The following is a 14,200-nucleotide window of genomic DNA, read 5'->3' on the forward strand; positions in this document are numbered from 1 at the left end:
TATTGCCATTTACAGATGAAGAAACTGACGCTTCGACTAGGTTAAATCACTGTCTCAGGGGCCACACAGAGTTGGGAGGGGGGACAGTCAGGATTTAAACCTGAAGAATGTCCTTGTTTCCGTGCCACCCTGCCCCTAATTATTTTTGAGTTTTAGCACCCAGCTCTGTGAGTGACACATGCCGCACGATAGATGTAGCTGTCGTCAAGCAAATGGGTAGAATGCTAGGGGAGGCAGGGAGCGCCTCGTCCCTGCAGAGGTATGCGAGCAAGCCTGGGCACGGCAAGGGTCCTCAAGCATTGGCCCTGGGCTTGAGCTCCATGCCACGTAAGGTCCCTTCCGGCCCCGAGCCCTCAGGGCTTGCCGCTCTCCTCCCTGGGAAAGCAAAGAGGGACCTGGAGTTATTAGTTAAGGAAGCGAGGCCCAGAGCCAGAATTTGCCCAAGGTCCCTCCTCCAGACCAAGGTGCAGCTGCTTCGGGGCTGCTGGCAAGGTCGTGCTCAGTTGAGCTCCCCCTGCATCACCCTAGGTACAAGGGGGGGACAAAGGGGAAAGGTGGGTTCCCGCTCGCAAGGCACTAGGGAAAGCAGATGGGTGAAAAAGAAGACGGGGACCCCAGGCAAGGCGAGGCAAAGAAATTAAGACCCAGGAAGGCAGACTTTCTCATCCCCAATCCGCAAAACGGAGGCCAGATCGTCCAGAGCACTTGCTGCTGGGGAAACAAGAGGAGGGGGCGGGCAAAGTCCGATGGGCCAGGAACCGGGGGAGGCTAATTCCCGGAGGGCAGGAGGGGGACGGAGGTGGGGTCTCCGGCCTCCCCTCAGCCCCTCTTCCCTCCCTCCCACCGGAGCTGTCATTTTCCAAGCACTCAGGACGGGCTAACCCCTCTCGCGACAGCCCTGGGAGGGGGCGCTGGGAATAGCATCACTTCCGTTTCTCTGGACTGGACAGAGACCAGGGAGGTTAGGGAACGCGCCTGAGGCCACAGAGCCAGCGGGGGCAGAGCTGGGGGTGGAGGCCGTTCAAGGCCTTTGCCCGAGTTTGGGTTTTCTGCCCCAGGACCCCCTCCCTGGCTCTGGTGGCAGAGCCCTGCCCTGAGCCCCAGCTCCACCTCCCCCTGCCCCGAGGCCCTTCCCCGGGTGGGGGTGGGCACACCCTCTTTCCCTCCCGGGCCTCCCATCCGACCTTCGGCCTTCGCGGTGGGAAAGTCTCAACCTCAGCCTCAGCCTCTGGAACCACGGCTCCGACCCGGCCGAGCCCCGCAGCAGGGCCCTGCAGTCCACCTCGAGTCCTCTGGGTGCCAGCGGCCCCACAGGCACCTCCTTTTTTGCAAATAGCTTTATTGAGCTAGGGTTCATGCAATTCACCCATTTAAGGTGCACTGCGCAGTGCTTTCTGGACTATTCACAGAGTCGTGCGACCATCACCGCCATCTAATTTCAGGACACTTCATCATCACCCTGAAGAGACGCCCCGAGCCCGTTAGCAGGTGCTCCCCGCCCCCCAGCGCCCGGCCCAGGGCAGCGGCTCTCTTTGCGCCTCTCGGGCATTGCCTGCTCTGGGTGGTTCCTGGAAATGGACCTCTCTGACCCGGGGTCTTCCGAGCACCTCTCTCCTGAGCCTCTGGCCACCCTTGGCATAAGGTCCTCTAGACGAGCCCACGGAGGCCCGAGGGCTCGAGTCCCCTGTCGAGTCCAGGGCCGGCTCTGGACCGTGCCTGCGGGCCCTGGAGCCCCCAGCTGGAGGGCCTGGCAGCCTCGGGGCCTGGAGGCAGGGCTTTGGGACTGGGGGGAGGCTGCCAGGGTGACGGGGCCTGAGGACCAGGGCAGAAGGTCCAGGGCCCAGTCACAGATCCCCGGCTCCCAGGGCAGGGCAGGCCGTGTGCAGAGGGGCTGCTAAATTTACCCGTGGACCCCCCCAGGGGCCGGCGGGTCTGGCCTCGGCCCCCTCCTCCGGTTACTTCTCGATGGTTTCCCTCCGGGAAACAGCCCTTCTGCCCTCAAGCTCCCAGACGCTGGGCCCAGGAGGATGACTCAGCTCATCCGAGGAGCTGGCTGGCCCCTCTGCCGCCGCCTCCCTCCCCGCACCACCTGTCCCTCCCAGGACTTGATATCACAGCACCGCCATGGATGATGTGCAGGATCTGTCTCCACTAGCTGCTGAGGTGGGGGCCACTGTGACACCCAGCACGTCCTCTGGGCCAGCCACCGGCCCAGGGCCACCCACTGTGCACGGCCACTCAGGTGACCCTTCTCACCCCCTCTTCTGGCAAGCTCCCTTGGGGTAAACACAAGAACCTCGGGGCCTCTTGCAATGTTCTTGGTCTTTTAAAAATAATTTTCGTATCTTGACCAGAATAAATGAAATTTTAGAAATTGCTTTTTTCAGGCTGCTCTTTGCTTTGGACCCCCAATTTCATCCGTCCCGCCCACCCCCTTCCGAATCGCCCGCCCCCTTCTTATCAGGTCGGTAAAGTTGTCCCCTTTGATGGATGAGGACACTGAGGCTCGGGTAGGAAAAGCGGCGTTCCAGGTTGTCCCTCTGGGCTCCCAGCACCGCCTCCCTGGGCCTGGGACTCTGAGGTGCCCTTGTGGGCCCCTCCTCCCCGGGTGGGGAGGGCTCCTCCTCTGTGTTGCTCTGTGGCCCAAGCGTCAAGTGACGGTGGCAGCTGCTCACAGGCTCTGTCCAGGCGTTCGTTTAGAGCCAGCAGCCTGGGCTGCTCCACCACTAGCGCTCCGTGACTCTGGGCAGGTCGGTGCACCTCTCTGTGCCCCAGGCGCTCCGTCTGTAAAATGGGTATGGTGGTAGTCGCCCTGCTTCGGAAGGCGGCTGCAAAGATCAAGGAATCTACACGTGTCCAGTGCCTGGCACGGGGGGCGTGCTCCATGAACCGGAGCTGTCATCGTTGTCATTATCCCCGGCAAGTGTGGCGGGGGCAGGCGCCCCTACCCGGCCTCACAGAGCTGCGGGGGAAGTGAGTGAGGCAGTAAATGGGCCTGTGATGGACCAGGGAGATGAGCCTGGGGAGGGGGCGCCGCTGGGCCGCAGGGCTCAGAAAAGCGGGCACGCTTCCTGCCGAGAGGGCGCGGCTGGCGCTCGGAGGCTCTGGGCCCCGGGTCCGGCTCTGCTGCCCCCCACGCTGGGGCCTTGGGCAGGTCACTGGACCGCGGTCAGCTGCAGCCTCCTGCTCTGCAGAGTGAAGGCCCTGGGACCTGGGCGGCGAGACGTGCACGAGGCCAGCCACCCGCCCCTGGTCTATTTTTGCCCAGGGCTCTGGGCTGCAGGCAGAAGCCGAGTGGGTGGAGGGATCCCAAGGTCACCCAGCAGCCCCCTCCTTGCATTCCAGCCTCCTGGGCCGGGTGGCATCCTGTCTGTAAAGCACGGGTTGGGGAGCAGCTGGCCCTGTCCTGCAAGGGCCCTACCGGTCCCTGCCAAGCCGTGATTTACAGCCTGTTCTCCTCCCGGCCCCCTGCTCGTTGACTTTTTCCTTTTTCTTTTAGGCTGTTTAGAACATCACCAGAAAAGCTGAAGGACTGGGGTTGGGGAGGGAGGGAGGGAACAGACAGGAAGCCCAAACCAGCAATATCAGGACTCGTGCTTCAGAGACCAGCATGTGCAGCTCTAATGAGACAGACAGACAGAAAGAGGAGACAGGGGCACGGCTAGAGATGGCCAGGAATGGACAGAGATAGAAGCAGAGATGGAGACAAAGCTAGGGGTGGAAAGAGAAGTAGAGTCGGACACAGAGAGGGGGCAAGGTGAGAGGATTTAAAGAGAGAAGATCCAGAGAAAGAAAGACAGAGAGAGCCAGGGACAGAGGGCGGCGTGGCTTTCCCACTCCAAGCCCTCCGGGGAGGAGGGGCCCTGGCGTGCAGGGGACTGGGCGCTCGACCCAACTCCGCCACCTCCTCACCAGGGTTTCTCTTCTCTGGGCCTCAGCTCAGAGCCCAGGGACCCCCAAGCTTCCCCAGAATTCTGCTGTTGGGGTCCTGAGGTGCTGAGGCATTTTGGCAACGGGTTGAGGCAAGGTGGGTCCCTGTCCTTGTAATTCTTCAGAATTGGACACTATGTTCATCGAACCCTCCACTGTCAGCTCAGTAAGACTAACCCCACCCAGCACATGGGAAGCTGAAGCTCAGAGGGGTGGGACCTTTTCTCAAGGCCACACAGCAGGGTCCTGATGTCACTGGGGCGGGACGGAGGGCCCCTCAGTCGGTGGGCAGCCCCCCCTTTCTGCCTCCCCTTGCCCGGGGCCCCCACAGCTGTGCTCTCGCTGCCCCGCGCTCCAGCTGCACCCGCCCTCTTCCCGTGGGGCCCGTGGACGTTCCCACCAAAGGACGAACTCCCTCTCCTGCCCTCCCAGGAACTGAGGGCTGGGGCCCACTGCAAGAAAGCGACCAGTTCAGGGAAAGGGGGTCCAGCCCCCGCTCCTGGCCAGCAGCTGGGCTGCGTTCCCGCCTCGTCACCGCCTCATCACCACATCATCACAGCCCGGTCACCACCTCCTGCGTTGGTGACAACGGGGGGAACAAGCTCAAGGGTCAAGCACGGCTCTCGGCACTTGACATACATCAACTCGCTTGATCATCACGCAGGCCTTTGAAATATGCGATGAGAAAGATTATTTGCATTTCACCGATGATGAAACCGAGGCGCCGAGACTGAGTAACTCGCGCAGGTCACTCTGCTGGGGTGAGGCAGGGCTGGTCCGAGAGCCTGAGCCTGTGATAACTACAAGTTGCGTGACACTGAGATCGTTCTCCACTCATGTACGAATTAGAGGCTCGCCCGCAGGTGGGTTACCAGGGGCTAGGACAGGGCTGAGAAGGGTGCTGGTGCTTGGAGCGCGTAGGATTTCTAATTAGCTTGACAGCGAAAGTGTGCGAATGGACGGACTTGACGGTGACACGTTATGATGAGCATAACTAACGCGGCTGGTTTATAAGTGGGATTGTGGCTGAAACAGGTAGTCCAGGGATGGAAATGTCCACTGAAAGAAAGCTAGAGAATAATCTAGGGACTGAGTGGGATAGTGAGCGCAGGGGAGATGAGGAGTGTGGTTAATAGAACAAATACAAGGGCGCTCTTTATGAACCAGAACAAACGTACGTCACTAGTACAGGGCGGTAAGAATACGGTGAAGCATGGGAAAAATACAGTTAATGTAACTTATGGACTATTGTTAACAGCAATATTGTAATATTCTTGCATCAAGGTCCAAGAATTTCTATATCAGTGCTAAAGGTTGATAATGGGAAGGGGGTATGGGATTTTTTTTCTTTGAACTAAGGAAAATGTTCAAAAATTTACTGAGGCAATGACTGCAGAACTCTGATGAAAGTGAGAGCCACTGAGCGTACACGTGGGATAGACTGTACAAGGTATGGGCTGTACAACACAGTGAACCAGGGGGTGGAAGATGGACTGTGGTTACCAGTACAAACAGAGAGTGTTCTCTCGTGAACTATAACAGATGTGCAGTACTATACATGGTGTGAATAATGGGGGCGGTGTGGAAAAATATGCCAAATGCACGCTACGGACCATACTTAGTGGTAATAGTCTGATGATGTTCTTTCATTATCTGTAACAAATGTTCCACAGCAAGGTAAGGTGTTGGTGGAGGGGTGATGTGTGGGAATTCTGCACGTTATGCATTATGTAAGCTCACAACTTCTCTAATAAAAAATACATTAGGGAAGCGGATGTGGCCCAGCCGATCGGGCTCCTGTCTCCTGAGTTCGCTTCCCAGGGCCTCCTTGTGAAGGCAAAGCTGACTGCGCCCGGGAGAGCTGACGCAGCAAGATGACGCAACAAAGGGAGACAAGCAGACACGCAGGAACGCAGAGCGAATGGACACAGAGAGCCGACAGCAAGCAAGCCACAAGGGTGGGGGGTGAATAAATAAAATAAATCTTAAAAAAAAAAAAACTTCTTAAAGAAAACCCAGCTCGCCCTCCTGAGAGTCACCACGCTCCTCACTTCATCCCTCACGGTCGGCTCTCTTGGTTCCCTAGCCAACAGCCTCCTTCCTACCGCACCCCTTCTTTCTTACCTAAAGGGTCCCGTGTTGGTGTGGGGTCCAGTAGGCACATGCCCAGGGGAGGGGACTCCAGCTCTGGCCCCAGGGGTGAGTTACAGTTGGTCTAAGACCAGCACGGTGGTCTCGCTTCTCTTGCCCACTTGGCTGAGGCATGGCAGGTGAGTCAATCCCGGCAATGGGGGATGAGAGGGAATCTGCCAGAGCAGAAGGAATGGGGTTTTCAAAGGGGAGCATGAAACAAAGAACCGGCTCTTCCTGCCTTAGGAAGTTGGGTGAGAATGTGATGTCTGGAGCTGTGGCGGCCTTCTTGTGCACTTGAGAGGAAGGTGAATTGTGGAGAAACAGACCTACAGCCTGACCCCTTTGAGCTCTGAATTCCCAACCCTGGGGATTCCTTGTCTCCAGATTTTTTATGCGCGATAGTAAATCCCCTTATTGTTTAAACCAATTTTAGTTGTTTTTTTTTTGCTATTTGAGGCTGAAAGCATCCTAACTGACCAAGCCTGCAATCCCATGGGGTGGGAACTACTTTTGTGTCCATTTTACTGAAAAGAAAATGGAGGCCCATGAGTATTAAGCAACTTTATAAGTTAGGAATGGACAGAGCCATGAACTGAACACAGGAATCCTGACTCTAAGCCCACATTCTCAACCACTCTGCAATTCTGCCAAATCATAGTCCTGCTAAATACATTTCAATGGCTCCCTCATGACGCACAGACTAAATTTCAAGCAACGTGCCCTGACGTCTGCCTTGCTTCCCCTCCTGGCGCCTGCGCTATGTTGCACCGCAGTGGCCACGTGTGCCCATTTGCTGTTCCTGGGACACGCTCTGCTCTTCCATGCCTCACATCCATTGGCATGTTCTGCTCCCTTTTCTCTTCCAGAAGGAGGGATTGACCTGACAGTGTCTACTGCTCTTACAGGCTCACTTTGCCGAGTAGTTCCTCACCTCCCTGCCCACCCAGCCCAGACAGGGAGCTCTTCCTGGCACTGCCCTCTCTTAGAGCTCCGATGGCATTTGCTGTATCGTTGATGTACCAGCGACAAGGACCGAGTCCAAAGCTCGAGCAGGGTTTAGGGAACGCATGGAACCTCAGGGAGCAGTCTCTGCCTCCCTGCAAGGGGAGGGAGCAGTTACAGGACCAGGAGAGGGAGCGGCACGGGGAGGCGGGGCAGGAGCAGGGCCGGGCACTTCCCTAACTCCGGCCTCTAGCGCCCCCCACCCCCACCAAAGGGCAGGAGCCTGCTGGTGCGATCCTGGGTTAGCCTCCCAGGCAGAGGCCCGGGGCAGAAGGGGGAGCGGGGACCTGGAGCGGCAGGGGGAAGCCCTGCTGTCTGTCTCCCGACTGCACGGGAGAGGAGGCGGTGGGTCACAGCGCAGCCGCCCATTCTTGGACTCCCTTCCCACCGGGAGGTGAGGCCTAATTCTCCTCCCCTTGAACTTGGGCTGGCCTTCGTGACTCTCCCTGAGGGAATAGGACAAATAGGACGCAGGGAAAGTGACTCTCCGTGGCTTCCAAGGCTAGACCATAAAATGCAAAACAGCCTCTGCCTGGCGCTTTCTCTTGGGTCACCTGTTGGAGAGGCCACGGGGAGTGGCCACGCACACGGATGCAGGGCGACAGCCAGACCACGAATGAGTGAGCCTTGAGGTGTGAGCCCAGCCCGTGTGAGTGACCTCAAGGGAGCCCCCCCGAGTACCCCAGCCCAGAGCCGTGAGAGAGAGAGAAACAAAAGGTGGTGTTTTAAGCCACATTTTGGAGCGATTCATGATAATAGAAATGGGAGCAATAAACGCTTCAAGGATATTTGGTGAATGAAATGTACCTGATTAGGTGGAATTTTTTTAAAAAACATTTTGTTTTTTAAAATCTTTTTTAAAAATTAGTAGGTTATAGGTTTATAGAAAAACCGCACATAAAGTACAGAGTTCCCATATACCACCCAGTTCTTAACACGTTGTGTTAGTGTAGTGCGTGTGTTACAGTTCATGAAAGAACACTTCCCTAATTGTGCTACTAACTAGAGTCCATCGTTGACAGCAGGGCCCACTGTGGGTTGTAGAGTCATAGGTTTATTTAACATTTTGATTCTGGTAATATATATATACATCCTAAAATTTCCCCTTTGTTTAACCAGTTCAAATAGAGAATTCAGTCCTGTGAATTATGGTCAGATTGCAGAATGCAAGCTGAGAAGGCTCGCCGACCCCGGAGAAAGAGCGCCCCTCCCTGACAAAGCGTCCCCTCGCCAGCGGTTTCGCGTGCCAGGACCCGGACGGGCGCGCTCCCTGGAACAATGGGGCCTTCCCTTTTGAAGGTCGGGGGGCGGCGGGAGCCCGCAGCTTGGCAGGGGAGGGCCGGCTCAGCGCTAAGGCTTCCCTTCTGCTGGGAGGCCTTCTGCTCTGCCTGGGGCTGAAGCGCAAGGCTCCCCAGGGCCCGTACCCTGAAACTGCGCTTTGGGGAAGCTGGTGGGGAGAATGGGTGTGAGTCAGAACCACTGACCTCTGCAGCCCAGGTCAGATCCCCTGCAGTCCCCGCAGGCAGGGGGCTGGCCCAGGACGAGGCCGCTGGACAAGGGAGCCTGTGGCTGCACAGTCCAGCCGCAGGGGTGTCGACCGAGGCTGCCGCACTGCAGGCGGGCAAGCAGGACTCGGGGCCTCTGCTCACCCCACGTTCGCAACTGGACTGGTCCCTTGGACTCTGGATTCCTGCACCATTCAGGGAGAGGAAGGAGATCCTTGAGGAGATGCTGGACGTCCTGCCAGTGTGAGAGTGGAGCCTCCAGCTGGTTTTACTTTAGGAGCTCAACTGTCCCCAGACTGAGGAGGCATGCCACACTGGTCCCATAAATCTGTATGTCCCCAGAGGCAGGGTTCCTCAAGTGGTTCGGAGTTCAGACCCTGGGGACAAATCCCAACTCCACTGCTTCTTAGATGTGTGATCCTGGACAAGTTACTGAAACTCTCTGTGCCTCAGTTTCCCCATCTGTAAAATAGAGACAAGAGACAATGAGGATGTGGATGGTAGTTCCTATCCTATAGGGCTCTTGGAGTTTGCTAAACCTTTTTTTTTTCAAAGATTTATTTTTTATTCATTTCTCTCCCCTTCCCCTCCAGTTGTCTGATCTCTGCATCCATTTGCTGTGTGTTCTTCTGTGACCACTTCTATCCTTATCAGTGGCACTGGGAATATGTGTTTCTTTTTGTTGTGTCATCTTGTTGTGTCAGCTCTCCATGTGTGCGGCGCCATTCCTGGGCAGGCTGCACTTTCTTTCGCGCTGGGCGGCTCTCCTTATGGGGCACACTCCTTGCGTGTGGGGCTCCCCTATGCAGGGGACACCCCTGCGTGGCAGGGCACTCCTTGTGTGCATCGGCACTGCGCATGGGACAGCCCTACACTGGTCAAGGAGGCCCGGGGTTTGAACCTCCCATATGGTAGACGGACGCACTATCCATTGGCCAAGTCCACTTCCCTGCTAAACCCTTAAAGTGACCTTGGCCCATTGTAAGGGTTGTATAAATGTTTGCAGCTTTTTAAATACTCTTTCACCTCCACTCTCTCAAACATAGTGAAAGGTGCCTGCTCTGCCCTTGGAGTGTTGAGAATGTGATAAATTGTGGGGAAACTCCTGATGAGGTGGTTAAAACCTACACATACCATCGTGGGGGAAAGGCCACCTGCCAAAATCTCTCTGCGGAGCGCCGCACGGCAGACAAGACGTTCATTTCCCTTGAGGCGGTGGCGTCCTTTGATGAGTGGAATATTGCCAGTAAAGCCCTTGCTCTTCTAAATGTGTTGACACAGGTTCAATATTTTGTTTCTATTTCTGTGCAAAATGCCAGCATGGAAAGGATTTTTCTATTCATAGGCCACCCGGGGTGTGCTAAAGGCAACAGATTTAATATGGGTCAATAGAAGGTGAAGGTTTTGTGGCTTTTTTTTTTCTTCTTTTTTTAAGATGCACCTTTCACCTGTTTGGAAGCACAAAATGAGTGGTGTGTACAAGAGAGAGAGGAGCTACAGGATCAAGTGTAAGATACCATTTAAATGTCAATAAAATTGGAATACATAAACCTTGGCTTATAAGGCGTGTCCTTTCGTTGACTCCATCTGACACCCGAGCCACGGGCTTGGCCCAGCGAAAGGCTGGCTGAATCCAGGCCTGGAATGCGTTGTCACCCATGCGGCTCCCTAGTTTACGGCAGGAGTCCTCTGGCTATTGCTCAAGCCTGGTTTCTTTATGTCCTGTCCAGCTGCTCGTCCTGGCTCCACCCGTAACCCACAGTTCCCGGCAGGGCCGTGAGAGCTGGCCTTTAGGGAGGCCTGAGGAGGTTACCTCGGCTGTCCTGGCCCGGGAGCAGGTGAAACCGGGCCAGCGCTGAGGTCTGACGGGGCAGCGCAAGAGTCAGGCGTTCAGACTCGCAGACTCACCGGCGCCGATGCACACCCCACGCGCACATACCCCACGCGCACGCACACAGGCGTGCTCACGAAGACGTGGCTCACGTGAAGACCGACGCGCACACAGTCCTCTTCTCCACCTCACGACCCGCGTGTTCAGAGCCGGGGCCCCAGTGCTGCCTCCCGGGGCCGCTTTTAAATGCGCTACCGTTGATCACGCGCGTTTACGGCCACGAGAGACCGCGCGGCGTAAGCCAGGCATCCATCTGACACGCGTAACTGTTAGGAGACGCTAGGCAGTAGGGGAGGCGCTGGGGGTGAGTGCTGAACAAAACAGCGGGACCCTCTTTGTCCAGCAGGGTTGAAAACAGAAACCAAAACCAAATGGGCCATGAAGCAAATAAATCCATTTGTTTTCATAATGACAAATGGTGATAAAGACTGAGATTTCTGGAAATATGGCAGACTAAATACCATGAAATGCATTCCTAGTACCATAAGATGCTGGAAACATATTTTTAAAACTTTAAAATTGTATCATGCCACTTCCTGTAAGCCACCTGAGTGATCTCTGAAAATGGATCACGATTCCCTTGATCCAGAAAACCCCACAAAATCATGCAAATCACGAGGTTCAAATCTTCACGGTCACTTTAAGGACACCCGAGATGCTGCCCCGGCCATCAGGGGTATGCACATTCGAAAAGCCGGGTGTCTGAAAGATGTCACCGTTCAGGAGCCGTGTGTGCCGCCATCGTTACAACAGCGGCACTGGGAGCTGTGCCCAGGCCAAAGAGTGGCCGGACACAGGGCCGGTGGCCCGAAAAGAGGGCTGCCTTTGTGTTGCACAAGCTTGAAAGTACAGAAAGGAAGGCCAGCCTTAAGGGTTTAGATGTAGATTCTCTGGTCATCGAGCACAGGCAGGTGAACAAAGCCCCAGGATGTGCCGTCGTACTTACGGAGCTCAAGTCGGATTAACCCGTCCATGAGTTCCCCTGCCCCATCGAGATGCTCCTGAAGGAAAAAGAACAAATCATTCCCAAACCAGAAGAGGAGGGTGCACAGAAGAAAAAGATATCCCCAGAGAAACTGAAGAAACAAAAACCTGTGGCTCAGGAATAACTTCAGCACACAATAAATGCAAATAAAAGTTAAAGCAGAAAAACATATAGGGAGACACATGAATATCTGAAGCATAACTACCGTACAAAACATTGTAGTGTTTTGTAGCAAAAGCAAGGTTGTTACTATATTAATGCTAAAGGGAAAAATAAGAACATGAGGTTTAGTTTCGTGAGATAGGAATGAATAGGATTAAGCATTTTTTCCTCTTCATTTTTTTCTCATTAATAAAGACACCCTGACTGTGTCATTTCACTAATCTGAGTTCAACTGTCTATCTCTGAACACTAGAGGAACGAGTTAGTAGTTGGGATTAGATGAGATAAAAGTGCCAGGTCAGAACTTTTTAGGAGTAATGCTTCTATAACTTGTTGAGCTGCTTTTTTCTGTTATCTTCTTTTTTTTTTTTTTAATTTGAAATAACGTTGTTTAAATATATGTATTTATCTGTGGCCGTACAGAGGCATCTGCCAGTCCCTGAGGAACAGATGTTTGATTTGACGGGTCACACGCAGCGACCGGGGACAGGCCTAGCACCCATACAAGGTGGGAAGATGGCTCTGAGAACTTCGCATAAATTAGGTCCCCAAGGAAGTGACACCTACAGTGAGTGAGATGACAAGAACCTACGCCTCTCCAGAAGAAGGTGGCAGGGAATTCTCCTGGCCTTGGCTCTGGGTCAAGGTGGAGATTTCACGATCAAAAGTTGGTTCTAACTGGGGACTGAATTCACACTAACTGTGCATCTGAAAAGGCTCAAGTGAAAATTTTAGTTGAAAGTGGTCCTGGCTTGGTAATGTCCCCAGGGGCCCAAAGAAAGCAAATGAGATTCTCTTTGGAACACTCACAGGTAAACTCTTGAGTTAAAACAGAACTAATAAAAATGAAACACAAAATACAAGAAACAAAATGCCTGGAGAGATAGTTGGCAATAAATAATAAAATTATACCCGAAATCCTACTGAAACTTTTAATAGTTGGACACAAAAATAAATATAAATAATACGCTTAAAGAAGTAAAATAGGAAATCAAATATATGATTAAGGAACAAAATAACCAGGCAGACATGAAAAACAATGAAATAGACATGAGAAATGTGATAATTTAAATGAGAAGCTCAATGAATGAGTTTAAAAAAAAAAAAAGATCAGATACCATGGAAGAGAGCTCTGTATTGAAGAAGTTACCCAGAATACACCACAGTCTTCTCCCCATCAAAGCCCACCCAGACATTGTCAATGCCATATCATGCTCAATCCACAACAACCCTAAGAGGTTGGCATAATTAATACCTGTTTCGCCTGTGAGGTTGTATAAACTGGGGAGCGAGGTTGGCATTTGAATCCTGGTTGTGGGTCAGTTATCTACTGTCAAAACAGGGCCATCTAATGAGCAACTTCATGCTTGTTCAGAGCTAGGCAACAATCAACAGTCACTCAGTCGCGACTGTGGGGCAACTGAGCAGTTCTTTGGTCTGGGGGGGCTGGGCCGATCTTGGCTGGCCTCAGCGGGGGCTGGGCCGATCTTGGCTGGTCACCTGGGATCTGGGCCCCATGGTCTGGCCCAGGCTTGTTCTTATGGTGGTAGCAACGTTTCCGTAGAGAGAGCAGCAGGGCAAGGCCTTGGAAAGCTTTGGCTCAGAATTGGCCTTCTCCTTTATTCTGCTGGCCAAAGCAAGTCACTAGCCCAGCCCAGAGGCAGGGTCTGTGGGGAGCTCTAAAGGCACATCCCAAGAGGTATGGCTACAGGAAGGGGTAGAAAATCCGGGACAGTTTGGCGTCCATCTACCTCAGCTGACATCACAGCCCGCGTCCTGTCCACTGTCGCACTGGCCCCTGACTCTTTGTGCCTTCGGCCCATGATGACCAGGTCTCAAAGCCCTTCCTGCCTACATCATCGCCGTATGCCCCGCCTCCTTGGGATTCAGCCTTACCCACTTCCGGAGGCCTGTGCCTGAATAGGCAGGGGTCAGGCCTGCCCGTGCATCGTGGCACCCCAGAGCCATGCCTGGCGCCTCACAAGCCGTCGATCTCAGTAAACATTTGTTCAATGGATGGATTCAGGTGCCTTTGAGTGAATTCTCTTTAAAACCTCTCTTTCTACAGTTTCCTACACCTGCAACCCTCTCCCTCTTCTCTACTTATCAAATATCCTGCTTTCCTCAAGACCTAGCCTGGACTGCACCTCAAGAAGGTCCCCAAGTTTCCTCTTCACCCTCACTGCACAGAAGCTCTGCGAGGGCGAGGCCGTGTCTGTCGTCTTCACAGCTGTGACGCCAGTTCCCACCTGGGACCTGGCACATGGCATCTGCTCACTAACATTTGTTAACTCAATGCAGGATAAATGCCATTGCAGGATAGTATTTTAAAATATGAGCCAGTATTTCCCCCCATTTCCTTTCTTCGCTGTGCCCTTACCTCTTCAGCCAGCAAAGCCTTTCTGGACCCAAGCCTCGGGGAAAAGATGTGGCAACTGAAAGCAAGGAAGAGGTGCGTCTTTTGGACTGGCCCCGAAGAACCAGATGCATGCAGGGAAAGACAAAAGATTTTAGGGAAATCGTGAGGCTTCCCTGTTCCCCAGGCTGGAATACCATTTTCTAAACTGCGAGGAGAGCTGAACAAGGAGCCGT

Source organism: Dasypus novemcinctus, chromosome 12, assembly GCF_030445035.2.
Source record: "Dasypus novemcinctus isolate mDasNov1 chromosome 12, mDasNov1.1.hap2, whole genome shotgun sequence".
Classification (NCBI taxonomy): domain Eukaryota; kingdom Metazoa; phylum Chordata; class Mammalia; order Cingulata; family Dasypodidae; genus Dasypus; species Dasypus novemcinctus.